This window comes from Amphiprion ocellaris, chromosome 15, assembly GCF_022539595.1.
Source record: "Amphiprion ocellaris isolate individual 3 ecotype Okinawa chromosome 15, ASM2253959v1, whole genome shotgun sequence".
In the NCBI taxonomy this organism is placed as follows: domain Eukaryota; kingdom Metazoa; phylum Chordata; class Actinopteri; family Pomacentridae; genus Amphiprion; species Amphiprion ocellaris.
In genome coordinates this window covers 20080612-20100819 of record NC_072780.1, presented here as the reverse complement: position 1 = coordinate 20100819, position 20208 = coordinate 20080612, and the positions used below count along the sequence as shown (strand labels likewise).

At 40.4% G+C, this 20208-nt stretch overlaps 1 protein-coding gene across 10 annotated transcripts in view; it reads right to left on the bottom strand.

Annotated features, from left to right (window-relative positions):
• Positions 1-18966, bottom strand: part of LOC111564276 (CMP-N-acetylneuraminate-beta-galactosamide-alpha-2,3-sialyltransferase 1-like) — an 89528-nt gene extending 70562 nt beyond the window's left edge. For 9 of the 10 annotated variants that reach the window (XR_008604178.1, XR_008604177.1, XR_008604176.1 and 6 more), the window contains exon 1: positions 18637-18966. The gene's annotated coding sequence lies outside the window, so the exon portion shown is untranslated. Of the gene's footprint in view, positions 1-15341; positions 15404-18636 lie in introns of all 10 variants that reach the window. The other variant, XM_055018015.1, reaches the window with a different exon arrangement.
• Between the last annotated feature and the right edge of the window lie 1242 nt (positions 18967-20208).

Sequence of the window (20208 nt, the reverse complement as noted above, 5' to 3'; positions counted from 1 at the left end):
GTCATAAGTACTCAGACGCTTTGCTCAGTATTGAGTAGAAGCACCCTTTTGAGCTAGTACAGCCATGAGTCTTCTTGGGAATGATGCAACAAGTTTTTCACACCTGGATTTGGGGATCCTCTGCCATTCTTCCTTGCAGATCCTCTCCAGTTCTGTCAGGTTGGATGGTGAACGTTGGTGGACAGCCATTTTCAGATCTCTCCAGAGATGCTCAATTGGGTTTAGGTCAGGGCTCTGGCTGGGCCAGTCAAGAATGGTCACAGAGTTGTTCCGAAGCCACTCCTTTGTTATTTTAGCTGTGTGCTTAGGGTCATTGTCTTGTTGGAAGGTGAACCTTCGGCCCAGTCTGAGGTCCAGAGCACTCTGGAAGAGGTTTTCTTCCAGGATATCTCTGTACTTGACCGCATTCATCTTTCCTTCAATTGCAACCAGTCGTCCTGTCCCTACAGCTGAAAAACACCCCCATAGCAAGATGCTGCCACCACCATGTTTCACTGTTGGGATGGTATTGGGCAGGTGATGAGCAGTGCCTGGTTTTCTCCACACATACCGCTTAGAATTAATGCCAAAAAGTTCAGTCTTGGTCTCATCAGACCAGAGAATCTTATTTCTCATAGTCTGGGAGTCCTTCATGTGTTTTTTGGCAAACTCTATGCGGGCTTTCATATGTCTTGCACTGAGGCTTCCGTCGGGCCACTCTGCCATAAAGGCCCGACTGGTGGAGGGCTGCAGTGATAGTTGACTTTGTGGAACTTTCTCCCATCTCCCTGCTGCATCTCTGGAGCTCAGCCACGGTGATCTTTGGGTTCTTCTTTACCTCTCTCACCAAGGCTCTTCTCCCACGATTGCTCAGTTTGGCTGGACGGCCAGGTCTAGGAAGAGTTCTGGTCGTCCCAAACTTCTTCCATTTAAGGATTATGGAGGCCACTGTGCTCTTAGGAACCTTGAGTGCTGCAGAAATTCTTTTGTAACCTTGGCCAGATCTGTGCCATGCCACAATTCTGTCTCTGAGCTCCTTGGGCAGTTCCTTCAACCTCATGATTCTCATTTGCTCTGACATGCACTGTGAGATGTAAGGTCTTATATAGACAGGTGTGTGCCTTTCCTAATCAAGTCCAATCAGTTTAATTAAACACAGCTGGACTCCAATGAAGAAGTAGAACCATCTCAAGGAGGATCAGAAGAAATGGACCACAGGTGAGTTAAATATGAGTGTCACAGCAAAGGGTCTGAATACTTATGACCATGTGATATTTCAGTTTTTATTTTTTAATAAATTTGCAAAAATTTCTACATTTCTGTTTTTTTCTGTCAAGATAGGGTGCTGAGTGTACATTAATGAGAAATAAAATGAACTTTTTTGATTTTAGCAAATGGCTGCAATGAAACAAAGAGTGAAAAGTTTAAAGGGGTCTGAATACTTTCCGTACCCACTGTAGCTGCTTAATTCAAACGGGACAGCTATACATTAGAGCTCTTAAACATTAAACTTAGTACATTTAAACATGTTGCTGAAAAAGTGCATTTAGGTGTGACAATAATGAAGTTTGGAAATCATGTTTTTAGACATCAGAGTAAAATTGATGTCATTGACAGATTGTCCTCTGTAATAAATATTGCATTCCATTAGTTGCAATACCAGCAGTATAAGCAAGATTACTAACATTCTCCTCAACAGGTTTAAAGTTAAGACCTCAGTTGTGAAACTTTCTCACTTATACATCATCAGTTAAAGAACTAGTGAAAGGGTCATGCTGCTTCTGTGGTGCTTCTTACACTGATTTCAATCAGAAACTCTGAACAGGAGCAGGTTAGCTGTGTAGAATCAGAACCATGGTGATCTAGCAGGTTAAACCACCTTTGTGATACTGAAAAGTGACTTCAGGCTCAACATGCCACACTAACCCATTATTGTAGTTTGGTTTCTAGTTAGCATCGTGATGTTTGCTAAATGGAAAATACAGCTGAGGCTGGAAGAAATTTGTAGGCAATAAACCAAAGTACTGCATCTGGAGATGTTGCCACAAAATAGAAGGTATGGCAAATAAGTAACTGTTGAGTTATTTTGGTCTGGAAGCTGTGACCCACTACCAGACTTACATTCCATCTCTTGCACAGCACTGGTACCAATATACTACCATCCAAAAGTTTGGGGTCACTCAGGCAATTTCATGTTTTCCATGAAAACTCACACTTTTATTCACATGCTAACATAATTGCACAAGGGTTTTCTAATCATCAACTAGCCTTTCAACACGATTAGCTAACACAATGTAGCATTAGAACACAGGAGTGATGGTTGCTGGAAATGTTCCTCTGTACCTCTATGTAGATATTCCATTAAAAATCAGCCATTTCCAGCTGGAATAGTCATTTACCACATTAACAATGTCTGGACTGTATTTCTGATTCATTTAATGTTATCTTCACTGAAAAAAATGCTTTTCTTTCAAAAATAAGGACATTTCTAAGTGACCCCAAACTTTTGAACACTAGTAAATATCTACAATAAGCTGATATCAGCTAATATATGAACTTAGCCAGTCATCAGTCTGGCTTTATTGAAGATATGGTAAAAAGAACGGAGGATGGTTTAAAGGTTTATAGATTCAGTGACACACCTGTAGACATCTCACAGACTGTAGCTACAGCCATACTGTCGGGATAATGATATTCAAACTGTAGCTTTGTGCTTAAAGTTTGTGCCTCCTCTGTTATGCTAACTGCATCTATGTTCAGCAGAATAACTCTCAGCTGAACACTTGGGTTTGGGGTTTATTTATTTTACCTCCTGCATCCTGTCCTCCGGTTACATGTCGAGCACCGAGTGGGAGGCCGACTTTGTTTAGATTTTGATTCGTCACTCTTTGCCATGCCTGCAGGGGGTGCTGTTTTACATAAATCTTACATAATCTACCTTTGAGCTGCAAAGGAGCATTTCTGGGGGATTTCTTTCAGCAACAAAATATCAGCTCGAACTGCAAGTCCTATCCTCCGGAGAAGGCAGTTTTAATATTTAGCAGGAAATGTAGTTTTTCATTTTCTGTCAGTAATCTCTATTTGGCATGCTGTACCTTCCTGGAGCTCATACATTCAGTGTACTCTAAATAGGTATGGTGCTTTTAGGGCGCTTCAAAGGCGTGTTTTTTTTTTTGATGAGGATATGAAGGTTCCAACAGAAACCCTCTGAGGCTGCTCTCCAGGTGTTTGAAGAATAGTTTGCCTCTCTGCTTACCTTTCCACTCACATTAACTTTTAATACGCCTCCAAAAGGCATCGGAACTACTTTTAAAACCTATAGTCTACAGTTGGTTTGTTTGTTTGGGTTGTCAGGGCCAAACAGCCCCCAGTTTCACACTGACACATGAAATGTACGGCAGCCTTCTACGAAATGTGCAGCCCCTCTGTGTTTTAGGATCTTGTCAGGGAATCTGTTCTCCTAAATATTAACCAAGCTGACTCATACAAGGTCTTAATACAGTGAATCAGTCAGAAAAGGTGGCTAAACTGGGTCTGCAGGTAAAACATGGGTTACGTTTATAGTGTATCCCTGCCGCCAGCATGTAGCTTCATTTTAAGCATCCACTGATCAAACCCCTCTAATGCGCAACCATGCACATCCAGCACCAATGATCAATATGTAGTCAGAGGTTCCAGCAGTCCTTTGACAGGCTTTGATCATTGTACAATATTTGTGATCATGCCCGGTGTGTGCGTAAACAGTAGTGTGTCTCTGTGTTGTTAACACGGGTGGCCAGCGGAAAGAGGAATATTCGATAGACTTTGATGGATGTAAACACTCGTCAATAGTTACACAGGCTGTAGCAACAAACAACTGCAGAAGCAATTCATTTTTGACCATGTAAATTAATCCATTAGTATCACTTGTTTTTAGTCTCTAGATTGAGCTCCATCTGAAATCAAAGCTGAATAGCTTGAATCTTGATTACGTTTCTTGCTCTCCCCTCAACATGCACCGTCTCTGTTGATTAGACTGATTAACAGTACTTGATATGTACACTTTAATTAAGCCACGCTGCATTCTGAAAATAAAGCAGGTCAAACCGGCTTATGAAGTGCAGGATTTCTGTGCTGAAACTCCAGTTTGATCGGCTGTCACAATGTGACTAATCAAACGTAAATTTCAAACTTTAATAGAACCATTTCCAAAAAATCTGAAAGAGAAAGGGTGAAATATTTTGTGCAAATGAGAATATGGACTCATTTACTGGCTGGAAGAAGTAAACAATCTGGTCTGTCTGTTTTGAAGCAAACACCAGACAGGTATTTTGGATTCAAAACATGTTTAATCTGTAAGTGTCAGCCTGTCATTATGCAACCAGTAAAGGTTGTTTTTAATGACTGATTCTAACTAAATGGCAAAATCTGTGTTACTGTCTTAGAAAATGTTTTTTTTTTTTTTTTTTTTTTTTTTTTTTTTAGCCTTTTAGTGATGATAATGGCATGGCTCAAGAGAAATGTCTCAACAAGATGGATTGTCATGAAATTTTGTCTAGCTCCACTACGAGATCAAGATTTAAACCCTTAAAAACTAATCTCTGTGCAATAAACTTATATATTTCCAAAGTTTTTTTTCCAAGAAACTATTCCTTTGCTGTGTTAAAACGATATGCATGTAGCTCTACACCGTTGCCTCCTCCACCATCTCCAGTTCTAGTATGGTCCCCTCACTCCACTCACTGCAGCTCAGCACATCAGCTCTGTTCACACACTGTAAAACTACTCTGCTTTACAGAACAGCAAAGTGTAATACTGGAGTAATTCTGCCATATTGTTAGAACCAATAATGATATAGAAAGCCCCACCCTGCAAGTAGACAATATTGGCACCTTTGGTTACTTATTCATGAAAATTGAAAGTATGAATCTATGTTTTTCTTAAAGGTACACTGCAGCTTCAAGGTGGACTCTGTGTAGTTAACAAGCTAAGAAACTGGTGGTGAAGTGGTTCAGCTGTCCATTACTTTCTTCTCAGCCCTTACCTGTACTTTGTGCCAATTACCAAATTAGGATGCTAACAAGCTAAACAATGACAATGAATATGGGCAAAATCTACCAATCAAAAATCAGCATTTTAACATTATGACTGTGAACCTGTTAGTATGCTGACTGTAGCATTTGGCACCAAAGACCAGCGTTCTTATGCACATTGAGTTTCAAGTGTATGTTTGTTTGGTCTGATGCTCTTATGACAGTACAGCATCAACTGATCTGGCTAAAGTCACAGTAAAACGAAAACAACATTGACTATAGGTAGAAGGCAAGATGCAAACATTCACCTTATGTCAAAGTCAGATTTTGGTATTCAAACAACCCTAATCTTTAGATCAATATATGAAGACACACATATACTACTGTTCAAAAGTTTGGGGTCACTTAGAAATGTCCTTATTTTTGAAAAAAAAAGGCATTTTTTTTTCTGTGAAGATAACATTAAATTAATCAGAAATACAATCTAGACATTGTTAATGTGGTAAATGACTATTCTAGCTGGAAACAGCTGATTTTTATTGGAATATCTACATAGAGGTACAGAGGAACATTTCCAGCAACCATCACTCCTGTGTTCTAATGCTACATTGTGTTAGCTAATGGTGTTGAAAGGCTAACTGATGATTAGAAAACCCTTGTGCAATTATGTTAGCACATGAATAAAAATGTGAGTTTTCATGGAAAAAATGAAATTGTCTGGGTGACCCCAAACTTTTGAAGGGTAGTATATATCAGTATTAGTAGCCTATAAATGTTGGCCTATTTTCGCAAATACGAAAAGGTTTTGTCTTGTTTCAACAGAATATAATGCAGAAAAGGTTGCTCGAGGGGGATTTAGAGATTCTGTCACATAGCTGAGGCAACAGTGCAGCTCTGAGTCCATTTTCAGCAGCACATGTAGCAGAGTACACATCACAGCTGAGCAGGCAGTGGTGCAGAGCTAAGGATGGTTTCATGACAAGGTGCTAATTATAACATTAATGCATTACTGGTGAGTTAACCCTATTATATAAAATGTTACTTTTACTTTCTAAAGCTGGTCAGAGTCTGCTGAATTTGGCTCTAAAAGGCACTTGTAATTCATGCAGGCACAAGAAGTCCTTGTCGGGTAACTGTAAACACCTGATTACTAGCTTTTTTTAGTAGCTTAATGCCATGTTTCATGGTATTTATCAGCAGCAAGCCTTAGTCATTTTGGAAAAATATTGCACAGACAGGAAAATTCAGCAGTTGTGATGCCCAGAATCTTTGTGACTTATCCATGTTGGTTTATAATATCACAATGCTTAATAAAACACAGATGAACATACACTATCTGCTAATACTGCCCACATGAAATGACCGAAAGCTCCAGACAAAGGTGGACATTAGTGGACACTGAGTGTGACTGATTGATCAAACAGATATTTTTGAGCCCAAGAATGAGCTTTGTTTTGTATTTACAGTTGGTGTAGTCAGTGTAGTTGTATTATCTGTGTTTTGATTGTGGACATAACATGACATTCCCCTCAGCAAAAACAAATCAATACCAGCAAATTAATTCATTGAACATGGGGATTGTAGTAATCAGGGGAACAATGTGGGTACTGACAGATACGCACCTATAGGCTTTTATTTGTCTATTATATTTATGCAAGTTAAACATGTAACCCCTTTTGAGAGATCTACTCTATTTACGCAATAATAAAATATACTAGAATAGCTTTCTGTGAGCCTCATAGATCCTGTGCATGTCGACGCAGGCCTGATTCCATCAATGCCGATGGATTAATTGTCACAGTTATTACTATAAATTGTAGAATGGTAACTCACCCCGAGGTCACGTTTAAATGGAAAAACATCTTTCATGAGAGGGGAGGTGAGAATATCTGCCCTGCACAGTCAGGAAATGCTCCACTGTGGCTGGTAATAATGATTTTTTCCTACTTTCATCACATTCACTCTGGTGGATATCTACAAAATATGAAATCTCCACAAAGTCTTTTGATGCACTCAGGAGGCAATGGAGGCAATAAAATAAGTTAATTCAAAACTGTAGATAGCAAAGGGAAATCATCAGAGGTGGATACAGGAGATCAGTAGCCACTGCAGATAAGGAAAAAAACTCAATAATGGTGGCATTATCCTTTAAGCTGATTACTAGCCCCTGTGAGATGGATTGACCTAATCTGACAAAGAGATTGTGTGTGTTTACTTGGATGATGAGAAAGTTATACGTGTGAGTCACATCCTTGGATCCAGCAGAGAAAGAAACTTCTTTCTCGGGACTCAGGTCATTTGATTTACTGGAGGTGAGGATGTGTCCGTTTCATTTTCTTCACCCTGCTTTCTTTTCTGCAACTCAGCTTTGATAGCAAACACAGAAGAGTTTAGCTGTTTGATCAATGGAAATGGGAACCACACAGCTTGAAAGTCACAAGATTTTAGCTTGCGCTTCCAATTGCAAGAAATAAGATGAAGCCTGTCATGTTGTGAAGCTCAGTGGGTGAGTCCAGCACAACAGTGAATCAAAGATTGGAGTAACACTACCAGCTGCACATTCATGTCTTCACTTGCAGGATGCAGGTTTTATGTTGGAATTTCAACTTTAACCAGAAATGTATCTATACAACTAAGCTGTTTTCCTATATACCGTATGTTTAGGTACAATGTGAACCAACCATGTTTGAATGAATCGTGCGCCATAATCGTGAACTGCATCACAGCATGGTTGGAGGTAGTTGTGGTGTATTTGAATATAAACATTAAGATATTTCTTTGTCAGTGAACATGGTCCTGATACATTTAGCAACAACATATTTGCATATATTTTAGGGCTGGGACTTTAACATATTAATTTCGATTAATTAATTACAGAAAAAATAACATGTTAAAAAAAAAACAAAAAAAAAAAACAATGCATTTAATCACACCTTTCTCAGTTCCCTAATTTCTAGCACCCCGGTAACACTGATGTACTGATGCAATCTACATTTGTTTTTTTTTTTTAATCCAAAGATTAAAAGAAGTAAATTAGACGTTTCCCATTAACGCAGCTTGTAACACAATAAAACTGTAATCAGAGACTGGAGGTAATGCAGCAGCAGGAGCTCACCAGGACCAAGACGTTCCTCTGAGATGAATGACTGTGCAGAAACAAGCCTACCAGGGAAGCAAAGAGGCCAGCAGCAATTTGAAGAACTGCAGTATATACCCTGTGCTGGAATCCCGTTCCATGGATATTCCCGCTCATTTGCATGTTTGCAAGGTTTCTGGGCTGTGCGGTCAGGTAGCAAAGCAGACATAACTTTCCCCCTAAAAATAACATCCAGTTCATCTTAATTATGCAAGAAGATGCACTCAGATTCTCATAATTATCTGAAAAGGCACCTCAGGGTTGGATGAAAATGAAGTTTTAACTTTTTGCCTTTGATTCCAAAAGGTTTTACAAGGAACCAGTGGTGGTCTTCGCCTAAAAAACACACAAGTTACAGAAACCAGTGTTTTTTTAGGATCATCACAGTGATTTGGAGTCATACTGGGCAGCTGCAGATAACTGGGGCCTTTAAAGAAAAACAATGACATCTAATAAAGATGTTTTTGGGTAGTGTCTGTAGAATAATAGACAAACTTAGCCCACATTTATTTCTAAGATGTCACATTAGTGGTGTACCATTAGTAAGCAGGTAGCTGGCTCTCTGTACAAATAATGACTACTTACTTAGTCACACCTGAACAGTTTTTGATCTGAAAGCTAAAAGTACTATTGACAGCTCTGAACTTCAGCTTAACAACATGAAGGGTTAAACTGCTTCACAGCTCCGGATCCTGGGGGTCTCGATTCAACTTTAAAGGTAATAAGTCACAAAAAGATATGATGTGCTCAAAGCAAATATTTTGGCAGTTTTGAAAATACCCGCATTCACTTTCGTGCAGAGAGTCAGATGAAAAATCAATATTCATCCCATATGTGTCCATCAAGCCAGTAGCCAGCAGCCGGCTAGCTTAGCTTTGCATACAGACTGGTAGTGGGAGAAGACAGTTGGACTGGTTCTGACAAAGACAATCCTCTGACCAGCATCTCTCCAGTTTAGTATTTAAGACATTAAGCATTACATGTTATAACATTTACATAAAAGTAAAAGCTTAAACTGTAGGTTACTGTGTTGGACATTTTTTTCTAGTCTGCAGAGATGTCTTTTTTTTTTTTTGCATTTCTTAAAGCGGAGTTAATTTACAGGCAACGACTGGTGAAAGCAACAGTTGACATCTAAAATTTTTGCTTGCTTTAGTTTGCTGAGACACACTGAGTTTGTTAATTATTTAAGTCCCAATTTAATAATTTTGCAATATTGCACTGTTTAAAATCTTTTGATATACAGGGTGTCCCTAAAGTCTGAACACATCAGAAATCTTGTTAACTATATATATATATTTTTATACCTCCACAGATTAAATATGGCTTTGTTGAAAGAAGAAAGAGCTGAAGCGGTACTTCAGGTAGTTATAAAGTTTTTAAAAATGGGCAGTGTCATGGACAAACCCCGTTCTGGAAGATTAAATGTATCAGCCGAAACTATAGAATTGGTCAGGGTTAAAATTCATACAAGCCCCAAAAAAATCACTTCCCGAACCTTAACCCTATCTTTCGATATGTCCATCCTTCACGTCTACTGAGAAGTACCAGTAGAACTGTTTCTTCTTTGACAAAGCCATATTTAATCTGTGGAGGCAAAAAAATTATAATTACCGTAATGGGACTTTAAGGACACCCTGTGCATATACTACCGTTCAAAAGTTTGGGGTCACTCAGGCAATTTCATGTTTTCCATGAAAATTCACACTTTTATTTATGTGCTAACACAACTGAACAAGGAATTTCTAATCATCAACTAGCCTTTCAACACCATTAGCTAACACAATATACTATTAGAACACAGGAATGATGGTTGCTGGAAATGTTCCTCTGTACCTCTATGTAGATATTCCATTAAAAATCATCCATTTCCAGCTAGAATAGTCATTTACCACATTAACAATGTCTGGACTGTATTTCTGATTCATTTAACGTTATCTTCATAAAAAAAAACTGCTTTTCTTTCAAAAATGAGAACATTTCTAAGTGACTCCAAACTTTTGAACGGTAGTGTACAATTAATTTTCTTTCCTGAAGCTGCTGTAGGTTCAACTACAGTGTATTAAGAATTAAATATAAATAATGTATGTTTAACAAGGACACATCATGCCAGAGACACCCTGAACACAGTGACTGACCCTGGCTCAGGGTGTCAGCTGTGGATATTATAATGCTCCATAATGACCCCTAAGGTCAGTCAAGAAATTGAATAAATGAGGCGGCAAATAAATAATGCTACTCAGAGAACACCATTCATGTACACTCAGCATAAACCGTTAAATGATGGTGATAAGTAAATTCCAGCCAACAGGAACCAAACTATGAATGGCAGAGGTATTCTTCTTTAAGTGCGGCATCCATAAGGCTGGACAGGGGCTCTGCTCAGGGTAAATGGGAAGATGAATGGCTCCAAATACCGAGATATTTTAGGGGAAAATGTGCTGCGCTCTGGAACAGAACACACTGCTCACGTCAAAGAAGAAATCCATCTTTCAACTTGACAGCAAACCAAAGCACACAGCCAAACCAACCAAGCAGCTGAGACAAAGGGAAGGTTTTTATCCTGGACTTTTACAGCCGTACAAACTCTGTGGATTGATCCAGAAAGGAGTGTATACAGAGAAACGCCTTTCAGTCTGAAGAGAGAAATGAGAGGAAAATTCCTAGTTTCAGACTTACTGAGATGGTAGAAACATATCCAAAAAGGTTACGGGTGTTATCAAAAAGTAAAAAGCAAAAAGTGCAGGGCGTTAAGCATTACACAACCGTGCAGTTTTCGTTTTCCATTTTTAATACAGAGGCAGAAATTAGCTGCTTCTCATTTTTACCTTTTCCTCGTGACTTCAGCATATCCAAATGAAAATGGAAAAAAATCAAGTTTGATTTAATAGGTTTTCATTTCAGCCTTCAAGGCAATAAAAACTTGGAAATTAGAAAGAGTCTGTGCACTTTAGATATCCATGGTATATCCGCGTAGAAGCCAGCCAGATGTACTTCCAATGCTGATTAAAGGACCAAATTGAAGACAGTAATTATTCATAACATTGTAGAAGCCAACTAGCATGTGTGTGGGACTCTGATGAAGACGTTTGGAAAGACAGAGTAACTCACTACACAGTGTGAAGAAACATTTCTCAGAAATGCAAGAGTTATGCAGTTATTAGACAGCTATGAGTAGTTTGCAGCAATGATTAATTCTCCTTCCTACTAGGAGTAATCTAAATACAACTGCATATGGAAATGCAGCTTTGTAGACGTGCAACATTTAGTGGAATGTACTTGTTTCCCATATTTCTAAGAGTGAAAAGAGGAAAATTAAAAAAACAGTCTGATGTGTGTTCATTAAAGACGCTTTAATCAGCATAACTTACTTTAATAATGGATTGCGTGCATGTGTGAGCGCTAGCTGGTAGTGATAACTGACAGAAGAAGACATACAAAAAAAGAGACAAATCCAGCAGCTGTTGCAAAGAAGCTTCCCTGTGAGGATTATTAAAGTTATTCTGATTCTCCATTATCACACAACTGCAGGTCCCCTCCGCCCAACACAACATTTTAGCATCTTTCAGCTCCTTCTTTGGTTATCTGGCCTGTAACTTCAAGCTAAGGCAGTTGCTGACTTTTTTAGGTGACACTGGGCAAAAACTCCATACAAACCTTTCAGCATATTGTAATTCAAGTGGTCTGAGAGGAAACTAGAGTTCTGCACCTCATCTTGGCTCTGCATTTCAGGCTGTAGAAAATCTAGCCCAAGACGGGAGACTTCTGCCAATCACATGGAGGTAAGAGAGTATAAAGAGCTACAAAGTAAATGGCAAATATGGGGAGAGGTGCTGCAGTGGGATAAACAGGACTAGTGAATGTTGAATTTTAACTTGACTATTTTTGTGTGTTTGAAGCATGTGGATGCTTATCTGGAGGAATGGCCCGAGACATATACTGGAGGAGGTGCAAGAGAAGGGCTGTATTTTTAAGTTCTGTTGGGTTTTTGTTGTTGTTGTTGTTTTGCCTTTTCTAGATTTCTGTCTATTGCAATTTTAACTGTTTTGGTTCAGTTGCACTGCTGCTGTCTGTGCCATTTTCAGTCACACGATGTTCCAGTGTTGAGTGAAAAAGCTCTAAAAACCCAGAATTAAATAACGGACAAAATTAGCCACTAGCTGGTGAATGGTGAGCAGCAATTAGCAGCTGAGGAGCCAGATACTTCCCTCAGGTGTTGGTGGAGCTAAAAGCAGGGAGAATATTGAAGTTGCCACTTACCAGAAACACAACTGCAAATAAATGCTAATATTGCTATGTGGCTGCTATTTTCTAACAAATTTACCACATCTAGTGCCTATGGTGATGCTCTGTTCATTTCTGTTGATCCTAAGCAACAAATAAATTCAGGTAATGTTAACATCATAAAACAAATGCCACTGAAGCCCTGAGATTAGGTACAGAGCATGAGTTAGACAGATACAACAAATCATTTCTTTTGACAGACTAGCTAATTCCTCTGTTTATAGTCTTGATGCTAAAATGCTAAAATTATTATTATTATTTTAGATTTAAAACATGCAATGAAGCATTACAACATGGGACACCATCATAAGTTCGACTATGACAAAAGGACAAAATGAATTTTTAAAACCATCAACATGACAGCTTAAATCATAGATCAGTTGGGCTGCATATTATATATCCCAATTAGCAGCCTTTGTGCATTGTTTGGAATTGCAATTTCAATTTGAAACTGAATAACTGTTGAGGCCTGCACCACCCTCTTCAAAGTAGTGTCCTTGTGGAGTGATACTCTTGCTGCCAGCGCTCCTGCCACGTTGGGAATGCTCTGTGGAAGCTCCATTCTGTAAGTATGTCAAGCATCATCTGCAACCCAAACTGGATCTCCCCCCACTGTGTTGCAACAGCCACCCTTCAACTTGACTTTCATTTTGGGGAGGAGGAGGACGTCACAGGCTGTCAAGTTTGTGATTAGGGCTGGGAGCGAATGATAACTGAGTTGGTGCAGACAAAAAAAACAACATGTTTTGAACATTAGCAGATGTGCATTTGCACTATGCCATGTGTCTCAGTTAAATTCCTTTTTACTGATTGTTCCCTTTAAGACTCTTCAGCAAGTTAGAGTAGAACTCATAGTCCGACCCTGTTAGAGGAATTCACAGTTCACAACCCAGAGAATATCGAAAAAATGACAAGTATGTTGACCTTAAGCTTCTTCTCCAGGCTGGGAGACTGTGGATTTTTCCACTGAAAATGACTGTTTTGGCCACAGACCCACCTCTGGTCACCACTGATGCTCCTCGACATGAAGGTTGAGTCAGTCTGATGTTTGTGGAGGTTTAAGGTTCAGAACAGGACTTCAAGACGGTGTTATAAATGTGCCAGGAGCACTGAGAGCAGTGTATTGCTGCACAAGAAGACTCCTTCTAAAGGGACACTGGCCAAATTTAAATCAGGAACATTTTTTTGCTTTTTACAGGCGCAGTGTCATCATTTTTTAATCACACCTCCTAAGCTTACCTCAACAGAACCCTGCTCTGCATTTAGTTTCCAGACATGAAGATGGTACCAATCTGCCAATTTCACACAAAGAAAATCCGAGGGTTTAGCTGTCTAAAATCTGTCTTGCAATTTTCCCAAGACCTAGAAAATTATGGCATAGCTAAAACTTATCATCAATCAGTACCTGTCTCAGACATTCTGTTTTTTTCCAGAGCATAAAGATCACATTTTCAGTCCAGTAGTCCAGCTTGTATTAAAATAAGCAGCTCATTATGAACCTAAATTTCAGATTTGACTTGTCTCAGGTATTCCAAGTGATCCAGCAGTGAAGCAAAGAAGAGTATTTACATTTCTCTCGCTCATTATTCCTGAAATGACCTCCAGAGCAAAATTAAGCTACACTCTGTAACTCCGTGGGTCCATCCAAGGAGAAGTCCTTTTCACTGAGCAGAGCTGCTGTTTTCCATGGTATGTTTAATTAATGAAGTGTTATTAACGATAGTTGCAGTGGAGCATTAGGGAAAGTAATGATTCTACTGCCAGTAATTATAACTGTGATAGGCCTGTTTATTATGATTAGTCTGTATAGGGCAGTGGGTTGCTATCTTAACTATTCTTTATGGCCTGTTTTTTTCTCTACATATATTTTTTTAATTGACATTTGCGGCTTAGTTCTAAATCATTATTGCTTATATGCTTATATGTGGATTAAACACAAGCTTTTTCTCTTCGGTGATGCACTGTACATTTACTGTATATGCAGAATACGTAGGCCGACATCATGAAACACACGCTGCCAAAGCTCTGGGCCTAAACACAACAGCTCCTGGAGAAAATAAACGGCAACAACAACAAATCACACGGATCCACATCATCCTCTGCTCTGCTGTACGACGTTCACACATTCTGCCTGAGGCTGACTATCACTACACAGTTACAAAACATTTTTATAGCACTTCTCCTTGCTTTATCCATCAAGATACAGTGCTTAGTCTAAATCCACTTTACATCACAAATTCCCATTGTGATCAAAGAACAAAAGGATGACACATTTGGGAATTAGTGTGAACTTTAGATGCCGGAGCAACAAGACAAAACAAAGCTATTGACTTTGTGGTGCGAAAAGACAAGAGGTCTTTTGTCCTCCGGAGCACAGCGATGCAAGGCACATTTTATCAGAGGTCTGTTTGTGTCAGACACAGGTCGCACCTGTCTGGCCTTTTGAAAGGACAAAACATTATGATTCCCCTGCTCTTGGACCAGTTAGTCAAGATTTATGAGGGTCATGGATGAATTTTCTCTCACAGTGGAGACACAACATGACTCTCAATTATATGAGGAGGAGTCTGACACTATTCAGCTTATGGTGTGATTTCCTGGTGTGAGTTTCCAATTCATTGTGAAAAGCAGCTGCACTATCTCTTGATTAAATCATTGCTTTTTCTCCATGTTTCCAGCTCTGCGTTAAAGCTGCACTGAAAAACAGACCTAATGTGGATTCTGTTTTAGAAAAACATTTCGCTTGAATTGATTTTCACATTCATCTTCCTCTGTGATTAGCAAGAAAAAAAAGACTTTATCACATGACTGCTCTCATCAGTTCAGTTCTCCATGGACAGATGTTGAAACAGACACAAACCTTTCTGATGCCAGCTATTGTTCATATTCACGGGCGAAACTTATTCTTCCCCAATAACAGGTAAACAAACCTTCACAGGCTGTGTGGAGTGTTGATGTGCTGCCACCTCACTTCCCCTGCGGTGCTAGAAATCTGAAACAAAGAGGTGTGATGTGTGACAACGTGCGAATCAAAAGATTACACTAATTTCTCTGAACCTTTGTCTCATGTCGCCTTCAAAAAGCCTGTTTAGCTACATAGCATGAAATAACCTTTTACTGCTGTTTCTCTGATGTGTCATTTTAGCAGAGTTGTCCGGCACGTGGCTCACACTCCGGTATCTTTTGCGCTTGTTTCCATCATTCCCTCCCTCCGTCTCCCTCCGTCTTTGCTGTCTGTCTTCGTTTAAAAGGGCCATACCCACATAATGCCAAGGCCAGCGGTTTTGCTGGGAGCACCTGGTGAGTTAAAGGCTAGGCCAGGTGGCACACAGCTTTGACTGCCAATTAGAGCGGTGACCATGTGAGAGCTGCCCGAGATAACTTCTAATTAACAATGGACCTCCGAGGCATAACAATTAGCCTTTCCTTCAAATAAACCCACAAAAAAAGGATGCATGTGGAGCCCACTGACAAAATGATTTTTTCCTTTTCAGTTGGCTAATAAAATCCAGCTGAAGACAAAAGAAGCAGCCAAACACATGCAGACCATACTGTATACACTACGTGCTGTATATTGTATAGGTGAGTCTCAATTTTAGTAAAGAATGAAGGCATTTTCCCTCGCAAGGTCGCAGATGCTGTAGGCCTGTCAACATGACTATAAGGAGGATAAAAGGTGCTGTAGATGCTTTACATTGATGATGACACTAAAGGAGAGATGCACACTCTCAGGCTAACGGATTGTACCAGAAAACGATTAGGACAGCAAGAGGACAATCTGCAGAGAAGCGCAAAGGTTGACAACAAAATGATGAAAGTCAAGGACGCCGCATGTGTCCATCAAAATGAAGAAAAAAATGACAAGAAAACTCCTGAGGATGTTTGTGATATGGAGATGTATGGTTATGTAGATGGGATGAAACATCTGCTGCATGGTACAGTACGGGTTTACATAATGCATCAGCTGTGCATTCCCTATCTCTGTTCCGACGACACCTGCCAATAAGCATTATCAAACAAGCAGTGGCGGATAAAAGCCACGCGGTAATTTGACAAGCCTAATTGCAGGACTGATGTGTAGTCTCGACGTCGTTGATTGCGCCTGGGAAAGATTAGGGCTGCAATCACCGGATGGCTTTCTTTGTTGTGGAGGGAGCCGTGGTTAAATTGTCATTTTGCAATCGTCTGTGATAACCTCCCATGTGGGGAAAATGTAGCCGAGATGAAGTAAAACGTTGCTCTGTGAACGCTCACATACAGTAAATGCCATGTATTCTCCACATGTGCCCAGAGTATAAGAAGTCTGCTCATGCCTTGGGGGGGAAAGAATGGTGCTGAGGTGTTTCTTGGAAAATAGCCAAGACTGTTAAGTGGAAACAGAGGGCAAATCACAAAGCCAGGGAGAAGTCCAAGGGGAATACTTTGAAGGGAAAAGACAGTGTGTGAGTGAGTCGGAAGGCCTGAACAAAAGACACTAACTATTAGTGAAATATACTTGTACATGCGGCGGATGCATGTAGACCACCACCCCGGGGACTGGAAACATTTTTGCCGTTGCTGCTGCAGTCTTGGTCCCAGACCTTGTTGCAAAGCCATGTACTTAAAGGGTCTGATTGGGTCTGCGGTGAGCCACGGGGATTCCTCTGTCTGGAGCTGAGAGTCTGAATGCCGGAGCTGAATAACTGATTACAGTAAAGCCTTCGCTGTCTTAACTCAGCCTCCACGCCATGGCAGCTAAAGACTGGAGGAAATACCTCGCAGGAAAGATCTTAAAACTGGAAGTTGGACTGTTAAGGAAACTCACACAAACTTTGAGCGAGCTGTTCGGCACCCTCGCGGAGCGCTATACATTTCTGTTCGCCGTGGCGTGCTTTGAAGTGGAAACGGCAGCAAAACTGTGACTGCAGTTTCATCAGACTTTTCCTTGCAGCATGTCTTCATCTGGCTGGCAGCTGGTGAGAGTTGCCATGATTCACTGTGACTCATTGCCTCTTGCATGCACCATTGTTAAAAAGGAGCCCACAAAGGACTTTGCTTCAGAGGAATCACACTTCTTTTAAATTACAATGTATGTACAGATGAAAAAGCGCAGAGGACCGTCTGAAGTGCATATTATCGGGATAACACACATTTCTCTCAAAATAGCTCCTCTATCTTATATAGTGCTACAAATGGCAATTGCTTATGGCAACTACATTTCCCACATGCAATTGAGTTCCTTGATAATGGATGCCACCAAAGCACCCCATCTCCATCTCTGCCACCCTCCTTTCTAAATACTGCAGCACGGTCCCCCAAGGTCATGCCATCCAATCTGATTGGAGACGTGATGAGGAACAGGCTGAGCTAATGTATTCTACTTGCTTATTATTTATAATGGCAAGGAGATTTCAGCGGAGAATTAACCAGTGGGCTGCACACACCTTCAGTGGTAAATGAGGTGACACCTCAGACAAAACACATAACATAGGGGATCATTACAAAACTCATAACCCCACAAAAAAACGCTCTAGTTTACCAACACCGGGATATTACACAGATAATGAAACACAGAGTGATTAATGTTTACAACACATTAGAAAGATTTCTGTCAGAGGAGATTGTTGTTTTACTTAATGAGGCTGCTTCCAGGACACCAGACAGCTACTGGGAAGTGTTCTGCTCAGAGATATCTCCTCTCTGCACGTCTGCTGTGTAATCAACAGTTGCTCAAGCTTGGGCTTAACACAGTGGATGGTTTAAATAGCAGTTTTCCAAGTAAAACAGATAAGCACTGCCTGAATTAGCCAGCAGCCCCCTATCAAAGAATCCAGATGCAAGAGATCTAAAGCTGCCCTCCAAAGAGAAGAAGTTGCCTTTTCTCAACATGACTCTTCCCAATGAAAAGAAATACGCACAGTTTAGCTGATATCCACATAAAAAGCATCAATTTTCAGTTCTAAACATCAATAAGTGTTCTTATAAACAAGCAGAGGTGATTTTATTTATTTTTTTTTGAATCACAAGACAAAAGCATCCTTCTGCTTTCTATGAAGCATCCAAGTCTTTGTATTTTTGCAGCAGAAAGTTAAAGTGCAACACCTGGTCAGCAGCACTTTAAGACTTTAAGCCTGCATGCGCGCCGCTCAGTTTAGCGCACACAGCTTTAAAGCTATAATTAGAATATAAGGTGAATACGGTGCGGTCTACAGAGTTAAAAAATACGGGCTGTGTCTCCACACTCACCTAAAGTCAATCCCGAGCTGCCAGCGAAGTCCCGTTATTTGCGCTGCAGCGCGGAAGCAGCGGCGGCTCCACGGAGAGCGAAGGAGCGAGCAAATGAGCCCTGCCACAGCTTGAAGGGTGCAATTTAAGGGGGAAACAAGCTCCAAACTGGCAACCCCGCACCGCTGCCTGTTTGAATATTAAAACACCGGGAGGAGGTCCGCTACTCTCCTCTTGGAACTGGAACATCCATGCGTTTTGGGTTTCTTTTTTGTTTTCCGCGAAGGAGGCGGATGGCTGGGAACAGTTTGCTGGCGTATGGGTCCACCGTTCCTCGCTCCCAGGCAATGAGAAGCATGCATTTTAATTCCTGAGCGCTGACCATGAGGGGCACAGCACTGCTACGCCCCTCAGCATCCTCACTCACACACACTCTCATCAGGATTTTTTATTTTTTATTTCTTTTGACATGCGTGACCAGGTCCCGGTGTTCGCCTGCAGCTTAGTGCTGCAAGAATGAACAATAACCTATATAGTAATAAAGAATTTATCTCATCCATTTATGGACCAACTTCATATCTTTCCTCGTTCTCTTTTACTGTAATTTCACGTCTTATATTATTAAACACACACTGGCAAAGAGTGACAAGCCCAGATTGATGACACCTAATATTCTACTCACCCACTGTAATATTCCTATAGTGTCCCTTGATCCATCATATATCTGTTTTTGTAGATTTTCACCCACAGGATCAATACAAGTGTTTCCATAAGTGTAACTGACTAATAGGATAATAGAGAGACTTATTTGCAGTGAGCAGGGTGAACTCACCCAAACTAAAGTCCACTGAGCTATAATAGCCTCAGGCCTGAGGAGACTTGTTGATCTGATTTGTGCCCTCAGCTGGGTGACTGCTTACCTTCTCCCTCCTGATGCCACTGAAACATAATGCCGTTGCTGCTCAGGAAGAGTTTCATATCAAATGTCTGCAACTGATTTTCTCTGTCAGTTTTTATCAATCCAAAGAGTAATTATTTTTTTTTGTATATATATTGGGAGTGCAGCTGGACGACAAGCTGGACTGGTCCAGACACATGGAGGTAGTGCACAAGACGAACCAAAACAGACTTTACTTCCTGCGAAGGTTAAGATTTTTTTTAACATCAGCAGGCCTCTTCTGTGTACATTTTACCAGACTGTGGCAGCCAGGGCTTTATTCTTTGGGTTTGTGTGTTGGGGGGAGGGGGCTCGCTCCAGGGACAGAAACCAGCTAAATAAGCTGATCAAGAAGGCGAGCTCCACAAATGGTGTTGAGCTGGAATCAGTACAACGGGTGGCTGGGGTGAGAATTCTCAGGAAACTGAACTCTATATTACTGAGCAATGCTTTTTATCCACTACAGAGGTGTTTAGGCAGAGCACCTTCAGCCATAGACTCATCTCCCCCTACCAGCTGCAATCAGGCTTTTCAATTCACATTAATATTTTAACTTGATGTACATGCTGTGCATATGTTTTAACTTTTATTATTTTGTCTAGCTCATATACTATGTATATGGTCATATTGATGACTATTAGTGTTGGTGTTCTGTT